Source organism: Xenopus laevis, chromosome 9_10S (genome assembly GCF_017654675.1).
Source record: "Xenopus laevis strain J_2021 chromosome 9_10S, Xenopus_laevis_v10.1, whole genome shotgun sequence".
Classification (NCBI taxonomy): domain Eukaryota; kingdom Metazoa; phylum Chordata; class Amphibia; order Anura; family Pipidae; genus Xenopus; species Xenopus laevis.
Window position 1 is genome coordinate 35,280,209 of NC_054388.1, and position 25,909 is coordinate 35,306,117.

A 25,909-nucleotide genomic window follows, 5' to 3' on the forward strand; every position below is an offset into this window, starting at 1 on the left:
ATAGTGAGATATCTGTGGATGAAGAAAACATCAGCCCAACTCCACCTGATGCAGCAGAAGGATGTCCACTGGAAGTGACAAAGGACCCACAGTAAGATGCAACCTGCACATGATGACACTATTAACATTTCATTTGAAATAAAAATGAGTTTCATATTGGGTATTTCTTTTTCAGAGCTTTGCAGTTGACCAACTACAGACTGCAAGACTTCAACCAACGTGGTTTCCTAGGCGAGGGCGGATTTGCCAAGGTAATATTAAACTTAATCCATAATTAGGATGACTATTGGCACATGCAAGAACAGTGGCTAAACAGTTAGTTCTGTTACCTTGCAATGCTGGGGGCAAGTATGGATCGATTCTTGCAGTTCTCTGAAAGGGGTATGGATGTTCTGCATGTATCTTCCTGCATTTCCTGAGATTCTCTCTTATTCCAGGTTCTCCTTGTTGAACACGCGGCAACCAAAAGATCCTATGCCCTGAAAATCTTGAAAAAGGAGAGCATCACCTCCTCAAGGGGCATTGAAAGGTCAGTTTATGGAAATGATCATTTTAGCATGGTTGGCTTTGTTACTTACCCATGTCCCTTGATCTGACAATGAATGCTTTTAATATTCAGGATCTTGCTAGAGAAACGGGTTGCTTTCGCCGTTGCTGACCACCCTTTCGTTGTGGATATCCACGCCACGTTCCAGTCAGAATACCATCTATTCTTTCTGATGGAGTACGTTGCTGGAGGCTGCTTAAAGAGCTACTTGCAGAGGGAAGGTGCATTTGAACAACCAAGAGCTATGTAAGTACAAATTAACCTTTACCTAGAGTCATGCGGGTGCCATTCATACAGTAAGTAAGTAGTATACAGGGTCTGGCTCCTTGTTTATCTGACAAAGACAAGAGGATGTAAGAAAACATCATTATTTGGAAATACATAACATATTTATTTAAGCGGAGCTGCATGCAGAACATACCATGATAGTAAGTGGGTCTCTTGACTTACAGCGAGCCAGTAATATTTAAACAGAGATACACTACACTAACAAATATATGACTATGTATTCAATAACCTAATGATGGGATTCTCTTTGCAGGTTCTATGCTGCTTGCACGCTGATGGCCATTTCATATTTACATGAAAATGACATCATACACCGGTAAGTATATTTATTATTTTCATGTACATGAAACATTTTGCAATATAAAATGTAAGGGAGCATTACTGCTAAACATATCAGACAAAAGAATAGAAGCCAATATTAATATCCCCTGTAGAGCATGACCACAAGAGCAAGAGAACTTCAGCCTTGTGCTTTTAAAAGGCCATGGATCTACTTAGTGACTTATAATATCCTTATATTTTACATAATTAATTGTATTATTCACGTAACATCACTAATTATTTCCCCTTTTGTCACAGTGTCCCAGATATGTTGTACTTTGCTAACTTTTGCTGTTGTTTTACCACAGAGATCTCAAGCCGGAAAACCTACTTTTAGACAGCAGTGGATACGTTAAACTGGCTGATTTTGGGCTGAGCAAAGACGGTAAGGATTCTCATAAACTAACAAATCAAAAGGTTCAGTTTCACATAATGTTATTGAGGTTCATGAAGTGACTGACATTTGTAGTTTCATATTATGAGAAAGTGAGAGTGAACTTTTCCTACTAAGTTATGCTTTAGCAGAGCAGATTAAAGGAGGAAAGAAAAGGTGAAATCACTGGAGGGTGCCAACTGTTAGGCATATCCCCCATTGATTAGTATCACTTAATGTTCAGTTTGTTTGCTGAGCATGCAGGTCAGGATGAAAAGAAAGCTGAACAGTTACTGTATGTGTCTAATGTGGCCCAGCAACTAGTGGCCAACTGGCTAAAAGATTAGAGAGAGACGCAACATAGTGATTTGTGTTCTGGCTGTTACCTTAGACATCGGTTTACTCCAGCTATTATGGATTACATTTTTTTGGCTGACTATATTGAAAACTTTTTTTTCACAGACAATATTTTACCCAGTTTCATTATCAAACTAAACATTATTAAACTGAGTCGATACAGATAAATAAGCCCCAAATGATCATCCGTTTACTTACAATAACTGTTTTTTTTTCAGGAATTGGCTATGAAGGGCGAACAAGTAGCCTGAAAGGATCTTTTGGCTACATGGCACCAGAAGTCCTCGCCAGGGAGCCATACTCAAGATCTGTCGACTGGTGGTCTCTGGGCATTGTAATATACGAAATGCTAGTTGGGGAGGTAAGTAGAAACCTTAATAACTGGACCGAATAGGCAACTGTTTATTAACTTAATAACATCAAGAATCAGCTATATTAGTTACATATGGCCACAGAGCAATAAGTTGTTTGTGTGGCAGCATTTTTGCATTGATTGCATTTGTAGGGAATATAAATGGTATGCTAAGATATGCCCACTACAATCTATCCTTACAAACCCCTTTAATGTATGTAGCAACAGGTTTTGAAGCCTTCTTAGCCACTTACAACTGATTAGTTCTATAAACTATTGTAACAGAGAACTTTCTTATGTTCCACATTGTAGAAACCAATGCTGAGACCATCTACTGGTTTAGTCGTCCCGAAGTTCCTGGCAGCGGATGCCGTCAACTTAATATCAGGGGTAAGTTTCTTAGTAAGTTAAGGGCGCAAGCTGTGGTCTAACCAGTAATTCATGAACAGGTAGCACTATCCTTGCATCCCTTAAATCATTTCCTTTCAATTTGTGCAGTCTAACTGTGTATTAGCCTTTATAGCCATTAACTGTCACACAGCGCTGCAACAGAGATTATCTGCTAATGTTTCTAAGGTCATTCTCTTTCTTTGTAGCTCTTACAGCGGGACCCACTGAAGCGGCTGGGCTCAAGTGAAGAAGATGCATGTGATGTTATGCATCATTATTTCTTTCGAGTAAGTTCATCTTTCAGTCAACTTTTGGTAGCTACAGAAATGAACTAAGGGTAAGGCCACACGTGGAGATTCGGCACTGAGGCAACTTTGGGCGACTATTGAAAACGCAATCGCCGCGTGTGCATTAGCGCAGGAGACTTTTCATTGTAGCCTATAGGGAAACCCGCTGAGGCAGTTCGGGGAGATAGTTGCTCAAAAGACGAGGGAATTAGTAGCCAGGAGAAAAAATCTCGCGGAATCTCCTCGTGTGGACTAGCCCTAAAGGTACAGATGAACTCCCAATGTTTATATGCTAATCAAACATATTTTAAATAAAATAAAAGTTTAAGTATGCTAAGTAACAATTAATAATAAATGTTTTTATATTGTCTATTAACCAGAGCATTGACTGGATGGCTTTGCTAGAGAGAAGAATGCAGCCCCCGTTCATACCTGAGGATGTTAGACTTTCCGAGGATAAAGATCAACATCTAGTTCTAACTCCTCCCTCCGAGGGTTCCTTGGCCATGGAAAAGGAGATTGCGGAAGCCTTTAGGGACTTCGATTATACCGCAATTTAGAGCTCCAGGATCAACCTGCAATGCCAAAATCACCAGCGTGAGATCTTGATTTATATTTCCCTTCCTCCCTCTGCAGTAGGACCGGCGGTGCCCCCCACTTGCACTACAGCTCAACCAGCAGTGCCCTTCCTCCTTCCACCTCCACCAGTGGTGCCCCTCCTCCTTCCACCACAGCTCCACCAGAGTTGAACCTCCTTTTACCACCATAGCTCCCCCAGCGGTGCTCCCCTACTTCAAACTAAAATATGGTATCATAAACAGGAGCGCACTTAAGCCACTCGGTAGACACAGCATTCCTTTTCACTCCATCCCTCAGTGTGCAGACGCCGGGGTCTGTGGGCTGCCTGGGGTTTAATGGAATGGAATAGAATGCAGCATTCACCAAGCAGCTTAATGATGCTCATGTGTATGCTACCATATTGCTTTCTATATCTTATCCTTCCTCCATAATACCACCAGCGGTGACCATCCCCTTTCAATAATAGTTAGACCAGAGTTGCCTTCCCTTTCCATATAAAATATGGTATCATGAACTGGAACACCATTAAGCCACTCGGTAGACACTACATTACTTTTCACTCCATCCTTCAGTGTGCAGACGCCGGGGTCTATGAGCGCCTGAGGTGAAATGGAATGGAATAGAATGCAGTATTCACCAAGCAGCTTAATGATGCTCATGTGTATGCTGCCATATTGCTTTGTATTTTTTTTCCTTCCACCCTAATACCACCACCGGTGAGCTCCCCCCTTAAATCAGTTACACCAGCTTTGCCTACCCTTTCCATATAAAATATGGTTTCATAGACAGAAGTCCCCTTAAGCCACTCGGTAGACCCTGCATTCTTTTTCACTCCATCCCTCAGTGTGCAGACGCCGGGGTCTGTGAGCGCCTGAGGTTTAATGGAATGGAATAGAATGCAGCATTCACCAAGCAGCTTAATGACGCTCATGTGTATGCTGCCATATTGCTTTCTATTCTTATCCTTCCACCATACCACCAGCGGTGACCCCCCCCCCCTTTAAATCAGTTACACCAGCGGTGCCTTCCCTTTCCATATAAAATATGGTTTCATAGACAGAAGTCCCCTTAAGCCACTCGGTAGACCCTGCATTCTTTTTCACTCCATCACTCAGACTGTAGAAGCCGGGTCTGCAGGCTGTGTGATTTCCAAAGGAATGGAACAGAATGCAGAGTTCACCCAGCAGCCTAAAAGGTGCTCATGTGTATGTTGCCATATTCCTTTCTGTTTCCCTTACCCTTATTTTCCTTAATTATATATGACGCGTTGATCCTGGGAGCAAATCCGATTGCCCTTAAGGAGTCAGGAAGGAATTTTTTCCTCTAGTTTCTCAGAGGTTTTTTGCCTTCCTCAGGATCAAAAAGCATAGTTTTTTAATTTTTATCAATAATAAATAAATTATTACATATTTAATTAACTTCCATGTGACTGTGTGTATCTTTATTCCTGGTATTGGTCTGTCTATTTTACTAGAGAGGGGGAGGGAGTAAAAAAATGGCTTGCAATAAAGAAACACTGAAAGGTTCAGTACCTGTGAGTGACACCAGTCCTACTGCAGGTACGGCTGCTCCACCAAGCATTATCACACTGGGCCGGAGAGTTTGTTTATAATATGTATTCTTTGCATTCTCCCACCATTCATCATCATGGTATGAAGGCTGAATGCTCAGTGCACCTGCTTGTACATCCACGCATCAAAAAGCTGGAGAAGAGAAGAAAAATAATTAATAAAATAAACTCAGGGTTTAGTAACACTTGAAAAAAGCACAAGACAAAATTATGAATGTATTTAAGGCCCTAAGGATATCTAAATTGTGAAATGTTGCAGCCGTATTCAGAATAAAGAATGGATCCCACTCTCCCTTTCATAGCTGGTCAGGTATTCATATTGTGGGGTTCACAGCGACCAGGCAGAGAAACATTTACTGATTTGTTCTTAGGATTTGTGTAATGCTTCAATGTCTGATAGGGGATGCTCAGGTTTTTGGCAGGCGTCTACTCTACCACCAGCCCCTTCTCCCATAACCTACCTTTTTTTGGCCAGCTCACCATGTCACATGCAGGGTTTGAAAGTCGTGGTTGGAAAGAATGGGTAGAGTTCAAAACAAATAGCTGTCATAGGAGACTTTGTAAACACGAAAGGTGTGCAGTATGTGTTTTACGTTAAACTGCTTCTACTTGTTGGTATTGAGTCTGTGTTTGCACCTTGGCTGGCCTGTGCCCGACGAGAGTGAAGTAGGCACTAGGTTTAAGGAAAGAGGAAAGCCCGTATCCTCAGCTCTCTTTACCCAAAGAAGGTCCTGAGCCAATTTTCCTTCACTTCAGTAGGCATACAGTACTTTGAATGAGCTCTAGCAGAGCTTGAGTAATACACTGTTTCTGTACCTTTAAGAGGTGGTTCCTGAGGTACACAGGGTATAGATAGCTACATTGACCAATCACCTTTAATAGCAGGGAGAAGCGGGCTAGACCAGGTGAGCATACCCTGAACTATATAGCGTGTAATCCAAATGGAAGAGTGCGCTGGGATGAGCACCCCTGTGAAGTGAACTGGTAGCTGAAGCAGAAGTTCCCAGCTGGCCCCAAGTGAGGCAGCCCCAGGATGAAAGTGAAGAAGCACTACTTCAATGAGTGGCCTCTGAAAATGCGCTTGTTGCAGCTGGCACTGTATAAAGTGGTTATAGACTGCATTATTACATTGATCTACAACTATATAACACACACGTTTTGAAGCCTGGGCTAGTTAGTGACCATAAAAGCACCCATTGGTCTCTAATTACCCTTTAATGTTTGGGAGGATGTTCATACAATATAATGTAGATTTTGGAAGCAGTCACAACAGCAGGATAACTGCAATTAAGCTTTTACTGTGCATCCACAGGACATGTTTCGGGCTCACAGGCCCTTTTTCAAGCTTAATAACAGTCATCCTGCTGTTGTCAGTGCTTCCCAAATCTACATTATAGTTACTAGTTCTGTGCCCCTATAGCTACATCTCTGATTAAGACCATAAAAAGAAACACAGAGGTGTTTGAAACACTGATCTTTCTGCACACAAGTAATACAGCGTGAAGGAGAAAACACATGAAAATATGGGTGGATACTAAGTTTGGGGTAAGAAATTGAGGCTTTTGAAACACCCTTCCTAAACTGCCCCAAAATCCTATTTTTATCTACAATAGTTTTGATAAATACAATCTGTTTTGCATATGTGATCTATGAAAGCATTAATTTTGTGCTTATTTGAATTTGTACTTATCGGTTGGGGCTGCCACGTGGCTTCCCTTAGGCAATACTTTAGAGCAGTGCTGTCCAACTGATATGGTACAGAGGGCCGGAATTTTTCTAATCTACATAGTGGAGGGCCGATAATGGAAGCCAATGTTAGCCACTCCCTGTTTTAAGACCATACCTACTTTAAACCACACTCATTTTACTGCAAGACCATGTCCACATTAATAGCACACCAAAAAAGCGGATGGTTAGTGCTCACTGCAGGGATCAGGGCCAGAACTAGGGGTAGGCAGCTCTCTAGGACAGGTACATAAATACTTGGGGGCAATATGATGTGATCAGATTTATTTTCTGCTGCTGCTGGCACAGGAACAGATTGGGGGCAATATGATGGCTGCTGAAGGGCTGTATGATGGATGGCTGCTTAGCTTGAAGGCTACAAGTATGGGGGGGCAGTATAATGGATGGCTACTAGCACAGGTATGGGGGGCAGTATGATGGATGGCTACTGGCACAGGTACAGGGGGGCTTTATTATGGATGGCTGCTGGGCTTGCTGGTACAGGTACAAGGCACAGTAATATAACTGAAAAAGTATTGCACATTTTCTTGCTTTCTTTATTTAAAAACCATCATTGTAAGGAGGTAAATGGTAATGCAGGACAGGGGTGGGCACTGATTGAAGCTCTTGCCAAGGGTGCCAAACTACCTTGGCCCGGCACCAGCAGGGATGCCACTCATATGGGAACAAAGTTTAGTCCTATTAAGACCTACCCTTAAATCCATATGCCTCCCCTTCCCCTGTGTATAATACAGTTCTCCAGCATATGATTAAACACCTTAGGGGCCCCTAACAATAATTTTCAAATGCTAACAAACCCCCAGAACAAATACCAGGCTTATGTTCCATTGGGATCATAGGTCAGGCAGAGTATGGCAAACACAGGGTGCAAAGAGCCGGCAAGTATGACACACACAGGGAGCATAGGGAAGGCAGAACAGAGCAGGAGACAGGAAAATCAAGACCACTCTACGATGTACTACATACAGTGACAGTGCTGGTGCACCATTACCATTTTGAATAAAGTGTAAACAGGTGAACAATGTGGGCAGTTTCAGTCTGGGTCTCAGGTGTGAATAGTACAGGTTTTAGGGGAGTGAACACTAGAGGTGTCACATGTGTGAACAATAAAGGGGGATCACAGGTGTGAACAATACAGGGGATTAGTCTGAATTTGATGTTTAAACAATGCAGGGGCCAGTTAATCTCTGTAGTGATACCTTTTAAATCTTGCAAATGGTAAACAGACACAGCAGGCAGACTTTGATGTGGAGGGCCATTTAAATGGGGGTCGCAGGCCGCCAGTTGGACAGCCCTGCTATAGAGGGATATGACTTATGCTGGGCGTATATATGGGAAGTTAAAGGAGACATATAACATAACTGAAAATCACATCCCCCAAATCTTGTAGGTAATAGTGAATACTATATTCAGTGGCGTAACTAGATATTACTGGGCCCCACAGCAAATTATTTTTAAGGCCCCCAAAATGTTTAGAGGTTGACTGGTTTTACCATCATTTATTGAAACTGTATATGAATTAGGGCCTTACGGTGCCGCTGTATCTCCAGGGTCTGCTTCCTCTGTAGTGAGGCCTCTTTATCGGAGCTTCCTATAGATCATCACTGTTAGTGAAGTCCGGGTCGACAAAAAGCAGACCCACATCCGTCCACTCATAACCCGCGCCTGTCCTCTCACAACCCGCATCCAATCCGAACCTTCTGGCACTTTAATTTAAAGTTATACAGGAACAAACCCAAACCTGCACATCCTGGCCTTCTGATTCTTAAATGCCCGGTGCTCAATGATGGAGAGATCGGCGCCCTCACAATAAAGAATGTAAGAAATTTTACTGGCACATGTGACAAATGCAAGTAGGGCCAAGCCCTTGCGGTTTATGGGTAGCACCTTTGTTAAGCATGCTTGGATTTGTCAACCCATTCCTAACAGTACCTAAAACTCACACGACTTCAATGTGGCCAACAAATAGTCCAAATCTAAACCCTGTATAAAGTGCTAGGGTTTGTCCAGACAGAATCCCAGAGATTGGTGCATCCTTGTTTAAAAAGGACAACTTTAAAGGCTCTGTCCCATAGACCCTCTCTGGTGTGTTCCATATAAGCAGCAGACATCCCAAGGGCAGCCATTAAAAATCAAGGGGCCCAGTTCAACAAAAAATTTCTGGGGCCCCTGAGCCACGCCCACCTCACAAACCCCACCCCACAGTTAAAAGACCACACAGACATCAGTGCTAAATTGCTAAACTCCCCCACACACAGTTAAAAGACCACACAGACATCAGTGCTAAATTGCTAAACTCCCCCACACACAAGTTATAAAAAGCCATTGATAGTAAGGGTCCCCCTATATAAAAAAAAAACCAAAACTTTTATGGGGGGCCCATGGGCCCTTTTCATTGGTGGTCAGGTCCCCCCATAAATTAAAAATAAATGTTGGCACCAGGGCCCTTCTTGCAAGTTTAAAAAAAAAAAAAAAACCGGGGGCCCCAGAGAATATTTAAAAAAAAAAACTAACATCGGTGGCAGGGCCCTGTAGAGTATTAAATAATACATTGGTGGCTAGGGCTTTAAAAGAAATTAAACACATACATTGGTGTCCAATAGAACTGAACTCATGGCTTCGGGACCTCCAAGTTTGGCTCTTTAGTGACTTTGGGACTTTCCGCTGCTTCAGGACTTCAAGTTCAGCTCTTTCGTGACTTCGAGTCTCTTCACGGCTTCTGTAGTTCAGCTCTTTTTGTGACTTCGGCAATTGGGGACTTGTTTTTCGGTGGTTCAGTTTTTCTCACTACCCAATGATAGGGCCAGCGACACACTGCTGTTGAAAAAGGGAAAGCAAATTGAGTGGTTGCATTAACGAGTTCCATGGATGGATTGGGCCGTATAGATGTCCTGCCATATTTTGATGCACTCTATGTGCATCAAAAGAGATATCCATTAGCCAAGGCCTTAATAAATAGCACCAACATTTGGTACCTACCACTGGCCATAGAAAAGGCTTAGTACTGTGATAATGGGTGGACAAACATATGGCAATTTGGCCAAACCTACAGATGGGTAACTGCACTGGTCTGAAGGGAAGATAAAGAATAACAGATTACAAAGACAAGGGAGAGCTAGATGTTTCCCAATTGGCCAATCCTCCAGCACATAGTGTTCATATTTGTTCCAGCTCAGATTTTTCATTTTGGAAAGGGATAAACTAGCGGATGAGTCATTTGGGCACCTACACCTTTATGATGGCTGGTAATTTATTGACATGTATGCAAAACCTGGGATGCCATATATAAACAGTTTAAATGTGGCATAGTGGGTGGGGGCGTGGCCAGCAGCCGATGTGAGGAGACGCACTTGCTGAACGCTCCATTGCCCAGGCCTATACCCTTGTAAATACTGCATTATACCAGAGCAGCCACGGACCGGTATTGCGACCAGAGAGCCCCTCTACCACAGCGATCAATAATGAGGCAAAACCGGGCTCAGAAACGAGCTTCAGAAGCAGCTAACCGGTTTGATCGTTATGCAAGGGGGAGTTGGGACGTCCAAGATGGTGACGAGCCTGAAGAAGCAGCGCAGCATGGAGCGTGCTCCTGGTTACCATCGGCAGCAGAACCAACCATGCAGGACCTGTTACTCAAGATCCGAGCATCTAAGGAGGCATGTACCGCACTCATTCCCTCAAAAACTGAAGAGATAAAGCTGGACCTGTCAATAATAAAGCAGGACATGCAGAAACTGCGCAAGCCGAATATACCCGGCGCGGTCCAGGATCTGCGCCAAGCTCTCATGGAGTCTCAGCATAAGGCGGACAACTTAGAGAATAGGCTGAGTAGGAACAACCTCAGATTTGTGGGGTTCCCGGAACACGAGGAGGGCACTGCTCTGGAAAACTTGAGGAGTGGCTGAAAGAGGTACTGGGGACGCCTAACCTGGCCACCACATTCACCATAGAACGGGCCCATAAAATTCCCTCCAGGCCCACGCCCCTGGGGGGTCCAGCCAGGACGCTTATTGCCAAGCTGTTAAATGCCAAAGACAGGGACAGCATCCTAAAGCTAGCCTGCAACAAAGGCCCACTTAGGTACCAAGCACATACTATATCAATCTATGCTGACTTCTCAACTAAGGTACAAAAGCAGTGGGCTAAGTTTTTTGAAGCCAAAAGGCGACTCCAGGAGGCCAAGCTTGAATACGCCATGACTGATGGTCATAGCTGATGGCAGAACCCTCTTCTTCACCAGCCCACAAGAGATAAACAACTGGCTAGATGGCAGGAAGTAGGGGACAAGGCGAAGCAGCATACCCTCCCCGTGACAACCCCACATAAGGTGATACTCTGAAAGAAAATGACTGGAAGACCTATTGGAAAGCCGCTGGAGAATACCAATGATCAGCTTTTCAGGCTTGCTGGGGCAGGAACCGACCCCTAAGTCTGACTATAACCCGTTCCAGGCAGAAGGCAGCCTATGCTATGGATTACAAAACTTGAATACCCCAGTTTGATGGCACCATTGGATTACAAGTTTGGTTTATTTTACTGATCTTTAATTTTGGGCACCAAAGTTGATCTAGAACATTGGACTGTAATGCTAGACTAATAAGGTGGACTATACCATTGGCCTACAACACTGGACTCTAGCATGGGCTGAATGTACAGGACTGGGACATGGGGCTGCGGAAACGGAAAATACCGGGAGTTAGGCATGTTGTAGCCAAGCTGATGTTGGGAGATCGATCCACCCCAGCATGAATTGAAGGGGCAAGCATATATGATGGGTGTACCAGATTAACTAAATTAGGTAGATGGGGGGGGGGAGAAGGAAACCAGGATGGAACAAAAAAAATAAATAATAACAGCAACAAAGCACTTACATTTATATATATATATATATATATATATATATATATATATATATATATATATATATATATATATATATATATATATATACATACAGTGGTGTGAAAAACTATTTGCCCCCTTCCTGATTTCTTATTCTTTTGCATGTTTGTCACACAAAATGTTTCTGATCATCAAACACATTTAACTATTAGTCAAAGATAACACAAGTAAACACAAATGCAGTTTTTAAATGAGGGTTTTTATTATTTAGGGAGAAAAGAAATCCAAACCTGTGTGAAAAAGTAATTGCCCCCTGAACCTAATAACTGGTTGGGCCACCCTTAGCAGCAATAACTGCAATCAAGCGTTTGCGATAACTTGCAACAAGTCTTTTACAGCGCTCTGGAGGAATTTTGGCCCACTCATCTTTGCAGAATTGTTTTTCTTCAGCCATTCAGAGGTGGATTTGCTGGTGTGTTTTGGGTCATTGTCCTGCTGCAGCACCCAAGATCGCTTCAGCTTGAGTTGACGAACAGATGGCCGGACATTCTAATTCAGGATTTTTTGGTAGACAGTAGAATTCATGGTTCCATCTATCACAGCAAGTCTTCCAGGTCCTGAAGCAGCAAAACAACCCCAGACCATCACACTACCACCACCATATTTTACTGTTGGTATGATGTTCTTTTTCTGAAATGCTGTGTTACTTTTACGCCAGATGTAACGGGACGCACACCTTCCAAAAAGTTCAACTTTTGTCTCGTCGGTCCACAAGGTATTTTCCCAAAAGTCTTGGCAATCATTGAGATGTTTTTTAGCAAAATTGAGAAGAGCCTTAATGTTCTTTTTGCTTAAAAGTGGTTTGCGCCTTGGAAATCTGCCATGCAAGGCCGTTTTTGCCCAGTCTCTTTCTTATGGTGGAGTCGTGAACACTGACCTTAGTTGAGGCAAGTGAGGCCTGCAGTTCTTTAGATGTTGTCCTGGGGTCTTTTGTGGCCTCTCGGATGAGTTGTCTCTGCGCTCTTGGGGTAATTTTGGTCGGCCGGCCACTCCTGGGAAGGTTCACCACTGTTCCATGTTTTTGCCATTTGTGGATAATGGCTCTCACTGTGGTTTGCTGGAGTCCCAAAGCTTTAGAAATGGCTTTATAACCTTTGAAATTGAACTCAGGTGTGATAAACCACAGTTAAGTTATTTTTTAACAAGGGGGGCAATCACTTTTTCACACAGGCCCATGTAGATTTGGAGTTTTTTTTCTCCCTTAATAACGTAAACCTTCATTTAAAAACTGCATTTTGTGTTCAATTATGTTATCTTTGACTAATAGTTAACAGTTTTTGATGAGCAGAAACATTTAAGTGTGACAAACATGCAAAAGAATAAGAAATCAGGAAGGGGGCAAATAGTTTTTCACACCACTGTGTGTGTGTGTGTATATATATATATATATATATATATATATATATATATATATATATATATATATATATATATAAAATTATGAATAAGGTATTGGTAACAAGGGGCGAAGGAGAGCATTTGACAAGGCAACTCACGAGTGGAGACTCAGTAGTTGAGCCAGCCTCACTTCAATATTAAGGTTCTGAATATTACTAAGGGCTGAAATCTACCACAAGTTGGGGACCGGGTGGATGGGGAGGGAAACAGTGGTACAAGGAGTTAATTGTTGTTTGTTTATATCAGACGAAGTAATGTTTGTGCAACGGTTTCAAAAGTATGCATATTTCAGAGGTTCATCCAGGACAATCCTAAAGCCATTGGGGAACTATATAAGATATGTGAAATGTCTTATAAAGTATTAAGCTGGAACGTTAGGGGGCTAAATGACCCGATTAAGAGGCGACTAGCAATGGATTCTGTAAAAAAGGAAAACGCCAAGCTGGTGTGCCTACAGGAAACCCACCTAGATCTTATCCATCAAAAAACCATGGGTGGGCTAGCACTACCATGCCACTCACACAACCCACTCCTCAGGGGTAGCGATACTTATAGCAAAGACAGTCCCCTTTCAACCGCTGGATGTACCTATGGAGCCGCTGGGTTTATTTCTATTTGTTCATGGGTACATTGCTAAATGTGAGGCATCTGTGTACATCCCCCCTCCGTATAAACATGACAGTGACTCAACTAGCAGAGTTCCAAGGGTCCCACCCCAGAGCATACTTGCTAGCAATGGGGGATTCTAACACTGTGCTGGATCCGGAGATGGACAGATGGCAGAAAGCAGGGAAAACAACTACGGAAACCCCCACAAACTTTCATAACCTGGTGAGCTCCCTGGGGATGGTGGAGGCATATGCACCCTGCAACCCAACAGTTCTCCTGTTTCTCAGCCTCCCACTTAACCATGTCCAGAATAGACATGGACCTAGTGACTCACAAAACGTTACCCCTACTAAGTCATATTGTCTATGGAGCAAGAGGGGTATCTGATCATTCGCCACTAGTTTTAAAATTAGACTTAGCCAGAACCCCACAACCATCAAGATGGTCACTTAACCCTATATGGCTATATCTGTTGGATAACCAAACACAGCTAGAACAGACGATAGCAGAATAGCAGAGTGCACATGGGGCAATAACCACAGATGAGATCAGGCAGACACTTATGCAATTTTATTCCTCATTATACTCTATACACACTGTATATACACTATACTGAGGCACACCTTCTTAGATAGTATTACACTTCTAGCACTTCCGCTGGAATATAGCCAATTCCTGGATGCGGACATAATGGTGGAGGAAATTACGGAAGCATTTAATTCCTTCCCCAGTAAAGCAGCAGGTGCAGATGGGCTACCCATAGAAATCTACAAGAGACATATTAAGGTAATAGCCCCTGAATGCTTATCGGTGTATCAGGCTGCTACGACACAGCAACGGTTGCCAGCTTCGATGTATGAGGCCAGTAGAGTCCTGATAGGGAAACCAGGGAAATGTCACTACTCTGCTTCAGATGGTCAGAGAGAAGTGCAGAGCATGGGACAATCTAAGGTAGGACCAGTCGGAAAGATCCAATTGATCAAAATGGTCCTAGCCCCAAAAATACTTTACATCCTTTGGCAGGCCCCAGTGTGGATCGAAGGCATCTTCTTTACTAAACTACAATCCATTTTCAAAACCTTCATTTGGGGGTCAACGCTGACGGGAAAGGGGGATGGCTCTCCCAGACAGGCAAACATATTACTTGGCTGCCCAGCTGGCCCAAACTATCACAATGTTGCAAGACTAAGCAGATCAACCACCATATAAGCTGTGGCGAGCCATCACCCCAAAAATGCCGGAACTAATGTCATCAGAGGGGGCAGTGGGAGAGTGAGTATAAAAATGAGACCTGCCAATCACTAGTAGGGCTGTGACAGTGTAAAGAGTTTGTGAACATGTGAATATGGATCGTCACCTGTCTTTGAAGGCAATTGGTCATGCCAAAACCATCCAATCCACAGGTCCCCAGGGGTTCTGGGCAGACCTGCACAATCACTAGTCTAGAGTTTTACCTTTCACATATGTATTCTAGTCTTTAGTCTGCCAAACACTAATTTTTGCGATTGCCATTACACTACTCAGGGCTGTCTTTAATTGCGATGGGGCCCCTGGGCCAACATTCATTTGTTTTAGGTAAAGCTGTCCAATCCATCAGCTGTTGAACTACAATTCTCACAGCCTTGGTAACACGGATATAAAATATCACTGTTGGGTGAACTTGCCTTTTAAACCACCAAATAATATGTCTGTCCTGTATGTACAGTATTTTTCTTTAGTGAAAGGCAAATATTCCCAGAGTGACACTACAGGAAAGTAGCGCAAGATATTTAATGTAAGTCATAGCTGCAGTGATTAAAACCCCACCTGAATAAGTATATATCACTATTTAAATCTATTTAAATCTTTTTCAGTAATAAATTTTAAAATTACCCCCCTGTGACCCCATTTCAGCTATGGAGGGCAGTCAGACACTGCACTGTAATGAATCCCATACTTGAAATAATATCTGCGCCGGGGATCATGGGATATAAAACCCTTTAAATGTCTTTTATTGATCCCGTTTCGCTTTGCAGAAAAATTCAAGTAAAATGAATTTCAACGCCCATGTCAATTTTGATTCCCGCGTCAATTCGGATGCTCGTGTCAATTTTGACACCGGTGTTAAAGTCAATGGGCAGCCAAATAATTTTGAGGAGCGCCGGTTTTGACGCAATCGACTTTTCCGACATATGAATTTATTCGCCCATCACTAGTCAGTAACAGCAATCTTACACACAACAGCCACATATAAACCTATACATCTCTATAAACTGTTCCTATTGATGTCAATAAATAGAATTTGTTATTAGTGATGTTACTAGTGTCACATGACTGTATATTGCATTGGCCAGAGGTTTATATTGGGCCTTTGTGTATTTAAAATGACAGGGTTTGTTATAAATCTCAGTCCATTCATGGAGATGAAATGTAATATCTTTATCATTTACAATGCATGGATGACAGTGGGGGTAAAAAACACCTAGGCATGAGAATAGGAGAAAGTTGTTCTGGTTAAAACTGAGGATACAGTTGATTGCTAACCTTAAAGGAGAACTAAACCTTAAAAATGAATGTGGCTAAAAATGACTGAACTTATTGCACCAGCCTAACGTTTCAGCTTGTCAATAGCAGCAATGATCCAGGACTTCAAACTTGTCACAGGGGGTCACCATCTTGGAAAGTGTCTGTGACACTCACATGCTCAGTGGGCTCTGAGCAGCTGTTGAGAAGCTAAGCTTAGGGGTCGTCGCAAATTATCAGCTACAATTGAGGTTGACCGGTAATATAAGCTGATGCTAGAAAGCTGATTATTAATTTCTGATGTTAGTTGCACTGGTTTCTGTGCTGCCATGTAGTAATTATCTGTATTAATTACTAACCAGCCTTATATTGCGACATTTAGATTCTATATGTATTGTTTATTGTGAGTCTGTCCCTAAGCTCAGTAAGTGACAGCAGCACAGAGCATGTGCAGTGAATCAGCAGAAAAGAAGATGGGGAGCTACGGGGGCGTCTTTGGAGACACAGATCTTGAACTGCTAAAGGGCTGTGGTTGCCTTGGGCTGGTACAGAAGCCCAAAACATAATGTGCAATGATTCTAGCCTACTTATTTAGTTAAGCTTTAGTTCTCCTTTAATGGCAATGCTGCCCAAAGTGAATAATGCAACCACTAGACATGTCCTGAGCAACAGGCGAGTGCAGCCCAGTGACTGTTTCAGCTGACACTCACTCATGGAGCTGCAGCCACTTTGGACCCCTAAAGACACACTTTAAGGCTTTTTATGTTAAGGAATAAAGCTGCATGTCTGGCACTAGCAGCAGTGGCGTAACTAGACCCCTAAGGGCCCTGGTATGTAAATTTACCACCCCTCGCGACCCCCGTGCATTGGGCTAGAACACAGCATTACTGACCTAATGTCATAGTAGCAGTTAAATTTGGAAACCCCCAGGCCCTGAACATTCTCAATAAAAGCTGCCATACCTGTACTCAAAGGATATAAGCACAGGAGTCTGAAATACATTTTTTACTGTGTTAATGGCAAGGGTTACTCAGTGCAGCATTAAAGTGGTGGTTCACCTTTACATTAACTTTAATATGGCGCAGACAGAGATTTTCCGAGAAAACTCTGGTTGCTATGGTCCAAATTACCCTAGCAACTATAAATTCATTCGAGTGAAAGACTGGAAGATAAATTGCAGTGAGCCTGAATGAAAAAGTAGCAATACCAATAAATGTATAGCCTTACAAGGCATTGTTGTTTAGAGGGGGTCTTTGACCCCCATTTGAAAGCTGTAAAAACTCAGAAGGCGAGAAATACCTCAAAAAATATTAAAGGAAAAAAATGAAGACCAATTGAAAAGTTGGTTAGAATTTACCATTCTATAACATACTAAAAGTGAACCTGAAGGTGAACCACCCATTTAATGTTACAATATGGGGGGCATGTGCAAGGCATCTCTGCCAGTTACATTACATACACAACCTAAAGCAATAGGTGAATTGGTGCATGACTGTAGGTGCTCACGTTATCTTATTGAAATCCTCATGACTCAACTCTGCATTTAGAAAAGCCTACGATCCGACCTGCAGTCAAATGCTTTCTATTACTGCAGATTTAGCAGGCAGACAGGGAGACACAACACAGATAAGCACCTATTGCAACAGCACTAAAAGAATTCTATTACGGGCAGGTTTATTTATGTAATGACGTGACATTTGGCCCCTGTAATGATGAAGGATCATTAATTAGAAATCGCTGCTCTTTTTTTAAGAACGGAGGGAATGGGTGCAGGAGAAAAAGCAAACCTCACAGAAAGAAATAAAGTGAAGGCGATGCAATCAGAGAGAAGGTGTGGGAGGGCCACCAGGAGCACAGGGTCCGATTGGACGCAATCAGTCCAATCGGACTAAGGCCTGCAGAACTGTGATATCATGGGCAACGCTCTATTGAACGGAGCACATGAATACATGCAATTACTTAATGGATGTGGGCCCCAATATATGCAATTACTTAAGGGATGCGGGCCCCATTGGTTCCGCCACTGCTTAGCAGAGACGTTAAAGGATCATTGGCACCTGAAACATGCAGAGCATTTATATATAGAATATATATATTTATATCCTTTGCTGGGCAGAAGAATCTCAGAGCAGCAGGCTGGGTATTTGGTTGCTTATAATCGATGAATGCTTAACATGGATTCAGAGAGTTCTGTATTTCTAAATTGACATAAGAAAATCTAGGGACAGAGGGATAGTATTTTTACTATATTATACAAATGTACATTGCTGTGTTTACAAGTAGCTCAATATAAAAAGTTATCTGTACATATGCCCCTTTCAACTTTCTCTGCTGGGAAATAGCAAAGTAAAATGATTATACAGTAGTGCAGTGCCCCCTGCTGCCTGCTTCAGATATGAGGCATTAAGCGTTCAAAAAATCTTAGCCCAACATCAACATCTTAGCCCATATCCAACCTGCTTATGACTTGGATCCTGTGTAGCTAACCTTGAGAGCCCTGACTGGGTCTAGTGAATGTAGTGCCACCTTCTTAGCATTGGAAGGCGATAGACAGAAGGTTGGAATGGTGATGTCCTGATTTAGGTGGAAGGTCGATAACTACTTGGGGAGAATGACGGTACTGTTTGCAGTACTACTTTAAGAAAAATACCTGTGCGGCGGGGTTGGCCGCCGAGCCCGCCGCACAGGTCCTTAGCGCCGGCGCCATGTTGTTTTCTAAGGCGCGCTCGGCGCACCTCTTAAAGGTGCAGGCACTCTGGCGTGTTTGCGCCAGCACCATTTGGCGCACGTTTGGCGTGAATTTTGAAAGCTATTTAAGGGCCATTCAGTGTACAGCCCTTTGCCAGTGATAAAACTTGTTCTAGTGGTTTTCCTGAGCCTTGTGCGTCTGTTTTTGAAACTCTGATCTGATTATCTGTGTTTGACTCTGCCTGTATCCTGACCCTTGCCTGCCTACGACAACGCTCCTGCTTAACCCCTTGATTGACTACCCGGTTTTGACCTTTGCCTGTTTGACGATTCTGATATCCGCCTGCCTCGACCCAGCCTGTCTGACCATCCTTCTGCCTAATCCTTTGTACCGTGACCTTCGACCCAAAAGACTCTGCTTCCAGCCGTGCCCCTTTGCCAGCCAGAACATCTCGCCTTGTACCCCTCATTAAGTCCAGGTGGCACCCAAGTAAGCTGAGGGCTCCTCCCGAAGCCCAATGGTGGTCACACTACTGGTGAAGCAGAGACCAGGGTGCTTGGCACTTGTTCTGGTATTGGGTGCCGGCCGTGACTACTACTCTGTCAGAAAGGAATATGAAAAATTGAGAGTCTTGAACGATAAGGTAGTGAGTTCAGGAACTCTCTTTGCTGATTAGATGTCTGTCAGGAAGACAGTCAAAGTGAGAAAACTGCAGCGAGATGAAAATCATGAGTTGAAATAGTGTCTCTTGTTCGCAGCACAAAGGAGAGATCCCATGTAGAAGCGGGTGCTCGAATGTGGTGAAGTTATATGAGTTAGTCCCTGAAGGAATGCTCTTACATCTGGTAGATTAACCAGCCGCTTCTGGAAGAAAACTGACAAGGTAGAACCTGTGACTTAAGAAGTCCTAAGTTTAACCCGACGGGTAGGACTTCCTGTAAGGAGTCTAGAAAGTTGGTAATGCATGGCTTTTCAGAACCCTGGTTCTTCTGAGCACACCACTGTTGGTATGTGTGCCAAACCCTGTAGTAAGCCATTGCAGAGACAGGTTTGCGGGCTGCTCGCATTACTTCAACCACTGCATCGGACAACCCTTACGTCTTAGGATCTGTGATTAAAGAGCCATGTCGTCAACCTGAGGCTTTATGATTTTGGATGATGGACGGAACCTAGTGAGGGGAGGTCCAGTAGTGGAGGAAGGATCCAGGGATCCACTACTGAGAGGTTGAGGAGGTCCGAAAACCACAGACTGACATGGCTACCTGGGAACTATGAAAATAAGTGTTGTTCTCTTTGTAGCCTTCTGATCGTTCTGGAGATAAGAGTAAGAGGAGGGAAGGCGTAGGTGGGCTGAAAGTTCCAGTCTGGCGTTAGAGCATCTGTGCCTAGGAGTAGGGGATCCCAGTACCTTGCAAAAAAGTTCTGTACTTTCCTATCCTGTCTGGTGGTCATGAGATCCACCTCCCATAATCTCCGCATCCTTGATAATTTGATGAAGATGTATTCCATCAGTGACCATTCGCCTCGAGTGTAATCAGGTTGATAGATAGTTTGCTCTGTTCCAGGTCCCACCGATCCTGCTGTGTGTCCCTGCAGAACTGCGCCCCAACTGGATAGGCTTGCATCTGTTGTCAGTAGGTGCCATTGGGAGCTTCCAAGAGGTTTTCCAAAGGACATGTTGGTTCATCAGGGCCACCGGAGGAGAATACTATATCTAGCTGGGAAGTTGAATCATATGAAGACGTGTTGAGTTTACCGGCAGATAGGATGTTTCATTGCGGATCATCAAGCTGGTACTGAACAAAAAGAAAAAACTGCTTCAACTATGGAGATCACGCTCCAAAGGACATTCATGCATAACCAGGTGTGTGTTCTGGCTTCTGAAGCAGAGACTTAATGATTGCAAACAGTATATCTTCTCATGAGGGAGAACTACCCATATAGTTATTGTGCTGAAGTGCATCCAGAGAGAATTCTTTGATTGACTGGGGATCAAAGAGGACTTGTCCCGGCTGAGGCACCACCCCAGATCTTGTAGAATGAAGGGCCTGTTGAATCTCTGAGGGTGCCTTAATTAACAGGACAACCCAGTACAGAGTGATTGAAATGTCTGGGTTTCGAATTACTTCAGTGGCTGCTCCCTTTACATTCGAGAACACTAAGATTTTCTGATGGGAAGGAAGAATAGGTACATGTAGGTACACAACCTTTATGTCGAGGAAGACCGGGAAATCGGCAGATGACCTCGTTGTGATGACTGAGTGGACTGACTCCCTCTTGAATTTTCATGGTCAGATGAACCTGTCCAGTTCCTTGAGGTCTAGGACCGGTCAAAGCATTCCTCCCTTTTAAGGGACTAGAACAGGTTTGAGTAGTAGCCCTTGATGCGTTTTCGAGATGGGACTGGAGCGAGTGGTCAGATTGTGTGGGTAGACAATCCTGCTGAGGAGGGCTTGTCTGCGGTCTTGAGGAAGGGTTTGCGACCTTGCCAAGCCAACCTGGTCTTACCTGCCTGCCTCTTCCGAGGATGAGTGGGGTGGTCAGGTCCAAACAGTAGTTTTCCCTTAAGTATGGGCGTAAGTGGATTTCTGCAGAAGTTTGAGTCAGAGAGATCTGCGATCCGTCACCACCCTTGCCGATGCTAGGATTATACTTTGGGTGGTATCCAGTGATGCTCCACAAAAGCCATTGTTTTCCTCCATAATATGTGATGCTCAATGTTATAATTACTGAATTACATCAGGTAGCAACTCTGAGCAGGATCTACTGAAGCCTATGATTAAGGGAAGGTGTTCCCGAAACGCGTAAGGCCTATGTATTTCTACAGTACCCAGCAATAAAAACCTGTTTTTACCAGAGTGCCGTCCTCCTGTTCGTGTATCTATTGTTAGCAGTGGGGGCGCTGCGGACTGAGCACCCGGCACTATGGGAGAGCAGCCAAGTGGTGGTGAGTTGAAGCGGTCCTAATTGGTTTCGTGGAGTCTACTGAACCATGCTGTGTCCAGGCTGGGCCTGAGACTGAACAACTGGAATGTAGTAACCCATCCAGCTTCTTGTCCGTAGCATCCTAGGGATGAGGCATCTGGAACCGGTGGAGCTGTGTTCTTAGGAAGGCGGGATACCGGGTAGCCACTGAGGGTGGATTAAACCACATTGCTAATGTTTTTTTTTAGCCTCAAAACACCCTCGGGCATATCTCATTCTAAATGACAACCCTGAAGGTCCAGGAATCTGGGAGCTGAACTCTGAACTCCATGGGCAAACACCCAGCGCTTTAGCCGCAAGGCTTGTTTGCTGTGTCTCTTAATTAGACAACTAGATTATGCAGCAGAGTTCTCAGACTCCTGAGGGTAGAATGTATCTAGAAGATAGCCTTAGGGAATCTATTGTCTCTAAACATGTGGCATGGATTCCTCCTCCCTCTTGTCACCGAGTGACACTACTCCTTCTAAGAGAGTGGTGTCTGACGGAGGAAGGAACTGATTACTGAAAAAAACACCATCACTCTCTTCGTCAGAGGGGGGCCTCCAATTTCGTGGCTTGCCCCTTGTAGGAGTTTAATTCTTTTACTCTTCGCCTCCTTGTGCTAGGTGATCAGGAGTGGCCTGTACATCAGAGAGTAATATGTCTGTGGGTGCTGTCCCTGTACCCACCATAGTAGTTGGCTTACAATTAGTGCAATGGTATTCTTATGCCCATAGGACAAAAGTTTTTGGCTTGTGGCAAACGACAATTTTATTTAGTTAAGACGGCTCCCTTGGGGAAAAGGCCATCACTAGGGGCCATGGCATGGCAATGTTTGTAGGTCAGTGGGACATGCGTGAAAAAAACCTGGTTTGCATTTACCGCATAAAAAATATTGGCGGTAGGTACCTGTTCCCACCGAATAGCTAGTGACCTCTGGAAGTAGCAGTAACCAAGAAGGCCTGCTCTAGCTAAGCACTGCAGTGGCAATGCGCCAGTGGAAGGAAAGGAGCAGGTTTTTCCTGTAGTGTCTGTTGCTGATAGCAGCACAAAATACCCTTCTGTCCGCCCCTGTGTGCTCGATTTGATGAACGCTGGCTCTGACTGAACTATGTGTGCATTAGACAGTGCCCCGGAGGCTTCAGACCTATTTCTAAAATGGCCACCGTGTGTAGGGGACACGCCGCTGTTCGCGTGAGAACAAGGCGCGTAACAGTAGAGAATGGCACTGCTAGGTGAGACTGAGTTCTCCCCTAGTGTCTAAGCCGGTGTTGTTTCCTACACCTTTCGGCTGTACTTGCCGTTCCCCCCGGGGCTCCCAGTGCAAGTCACGAGAGGTGTTAGTAGTTCACTGAAGGGAGTGGAGCAGTGGGAGGAAAGATGGCGTGAAAGCGAATAGCACAAGTAACAAACCTTCTCCCCTTGTGTCTAAGCTGGTGTTGTTTCCTACACCTTTCCGGCTGTACTTGCTGTTCCCACTGGCTCCCAGTGCAAGACATGAGAGGCTTCACTGGTTCACTGAAGCGGAGCAGTGGGAGGAAAAATGGCGCCAATTTTGAATGACCTGACTCGGAAAGGTGGAGAAGGGTATTCTTAGGAGAGGGGAACCTCGGGTGTAGAGAAGTGTCAATACTCACGTGTTCCCCGACCGCTCTCCTCTGTCATCCGGCCAGCTTCGTCTCCACTTGAGGGGGAAGGAGGTTGTGTTTAAGCTGGATAGTCACAAAAACACAATTGGACCCCGGAGACAGATCCCCTGGGGGATGCCAGTGTGGATCCTCTACTCAGTGTAAAGATCCTGGGCATCCCCTGTTGTCAATATAATGACAAAATTTAAACATTAGAAAAACAATAAAAATGAGTTTAGATGAAACGTCCTAACCTCCTGAGGACACAACACAAACTGACCTGGGCTCCGCTTGCTGGGGATGTAGCCAGTGGGGAGGAGCTAAATCTATTCTTTTTTTATTGTTGTGTCCTCCTCCTAGTTGCAATCAGCTATACCCATTGTCCCTGTGTCCCCCAAGCAGGACAATAGAGAAATAGATTATAAGCAGCATTTACTGGAACAATCTCTATAGAGCAGGTGCACTGTAATCCCTTTTCCACAAGTGAAACCATTTCTATAACATAGGGCAGCTCTCAGTTGTGGGAGAATTAGTGAAGCTCAAACAGGTGAGATTTTAAAGAATTGGTAGGGACACAGGCCTGTTTGAATAAACATCTGAATATCCCAGAAGCTGTGCAGAAATTGAATCATTCACTGTAAAGCTGCATTCATTTTCTGTAGGCTTCTCTTAATAACATCTAGGATTAAACACAATAAATACCTTTTCTTTGCGTGACCTCTGGTGGTTGTTTTGTAGAAGACACTTTACTACATTTCCCATTATTTTTTCTTAAGATATAATTATGTTTGTCTTGGATTCTTGAACCAAAAGCCTTCTGATTATACAAAAGGCTTTAATAATCTGTCCTCACTGTAAAGAACAACCTACGTTGCCTCAAATAAAAGCTCTTTTCTTCTAGTCGGAAGGGGTGGCTTCTATTGCGGTGATAATCTTTATGGGTAAAAAGGTCCCCTGCTATTTGTCTATAATGTCCTCTAATGTACTTGTAAAGTGTAATCATGTCCCCCTCACAAGCACACTTTTTCCAGAGAAAACCTTGACAGTCTACCCTCATAATTTAAGTCTTCCATCCCGCTAACCAGTTTAGTTGCACTTAGTCTCTGCACTCTCTCTCCAGCTCATTTATATCCCTCTTAAGGACTGGAGTCCAAAACTGCACTGCATACTCCAGATGAGCCCTCACCAGGGACCTATAAAGAGGCAAAATTATGTTTTCATCCCTTGAGTTAATGCCCTTTTTTATGCAAGACAGAACTTTATTTGCTTTAGTGGCCACAGAATGACACTGCCCAGAATTAGACAACTTATCTACAAAAACCCCTAGATCTTTCTTATTTAAGGAAACTCCCAACACTCTGCCGTTTAGTGTATAACTTGTATTTATATTATTTTTGCCAAAGTGGATAACCTTGCATTGATCAACATTGAACCTCATTTTCTAACTGGCAGCATCCTGCATAGAACCTATAGTTCTGCACAGTTTAGTATCATCTGCAAAAATAGAAACAGTATTTTTAATGCCCACCTCCAGGTCATGATGACGAAGGATGGTCCTGCTTGCTGTTGCTCATACAGGAAAATTCCTGAAGACTTTCGATGACATCTGAATCAATGTTGAGATTAAGTTCCTTTAAGATTGAGTAACTGTCATGGATTCTAGTGCTGATACCAAAAGAACAGCATTCCTTTTTGTTGGATTGTAACGTTTTAATCAGAATGCTGTGCGCCCAATTCAACGTGTAAAGGCCCAGGTTGCACCTGAGCAGAGTAGGTCTTGATTCAAAGCCACAGGTGACAATGGGGGGGGTAGTAATAACACATAATGTAATCTGAGGAAGAAAAGGGGAAGAGTGCTGAACCAAAAGGTTAAATGGAGCTACATTGAGGGGCAGATTTATCCAGGGTCGAATTTCGAAGTGGTAAATACTTCAGAATTCAACCATCGAATTGAAATACTCGAATATCAAAGTCGAAGGATTTTGAACCTGCGATCGAAGTAAAATCGTTCGATCGAAAGATTAAATCCTTTGAATCAAATGATTTTACTTCGACTTTAAAAAACGTAGAAAAATGCTCTAGAAGGTCCCCATAGGCTAACATAGCACTTCGGCAGCTTTTATTTGGCAAAGTATTTAAGAGATAGTACTTCAATTATCAAATGGTCGAACAATTTTACTTCGATTCGAAGTAGCCTATTCGATGGTCGAAGTATCCAAAAAATTACTTCAAAATTCAAACTTTTTGAACCTCAAAAATTCCCTCGAATCCACTTCGACCCTTGATAAATCTGCCCCTAAATAACTTTAAAAAGGGGTTGGATACCTTTTTAGCAAGGGAGAAAATAACTCTAAATAAAAAATCAATTCAGGGAATGGTCACATTGCCACCTTTAATGTCAGGAAGG

The 25,909-nt window shown here is 43.5% G+C and overlaps 1 long non-coding RNA gene across 1 annotated transcript; it reads right to left on the bottom strand.

Moving 5' to 3' along the window:
* Positions 1-1,888: 1,888 nt before the first annotated feature.
* LOC121398915 lies at positions 1,889-25,440 on the bottom strand. The gene is made up of 5 exons (XR_005964616.1): positions 25,031-25,440; positions 9,399-9,627; positions 5,027-5,197; positions 3,348-3,490; positions 1,889-2,235 (listed from the first exon to the last, which is right to left on the bottom strand). It is a non-coding gene; the product is annotated as an uncharacterized LOC121398915 (long non-coding RNA).
* Positions 25,441-25,909: the final 469 nt, after the last annotated feature.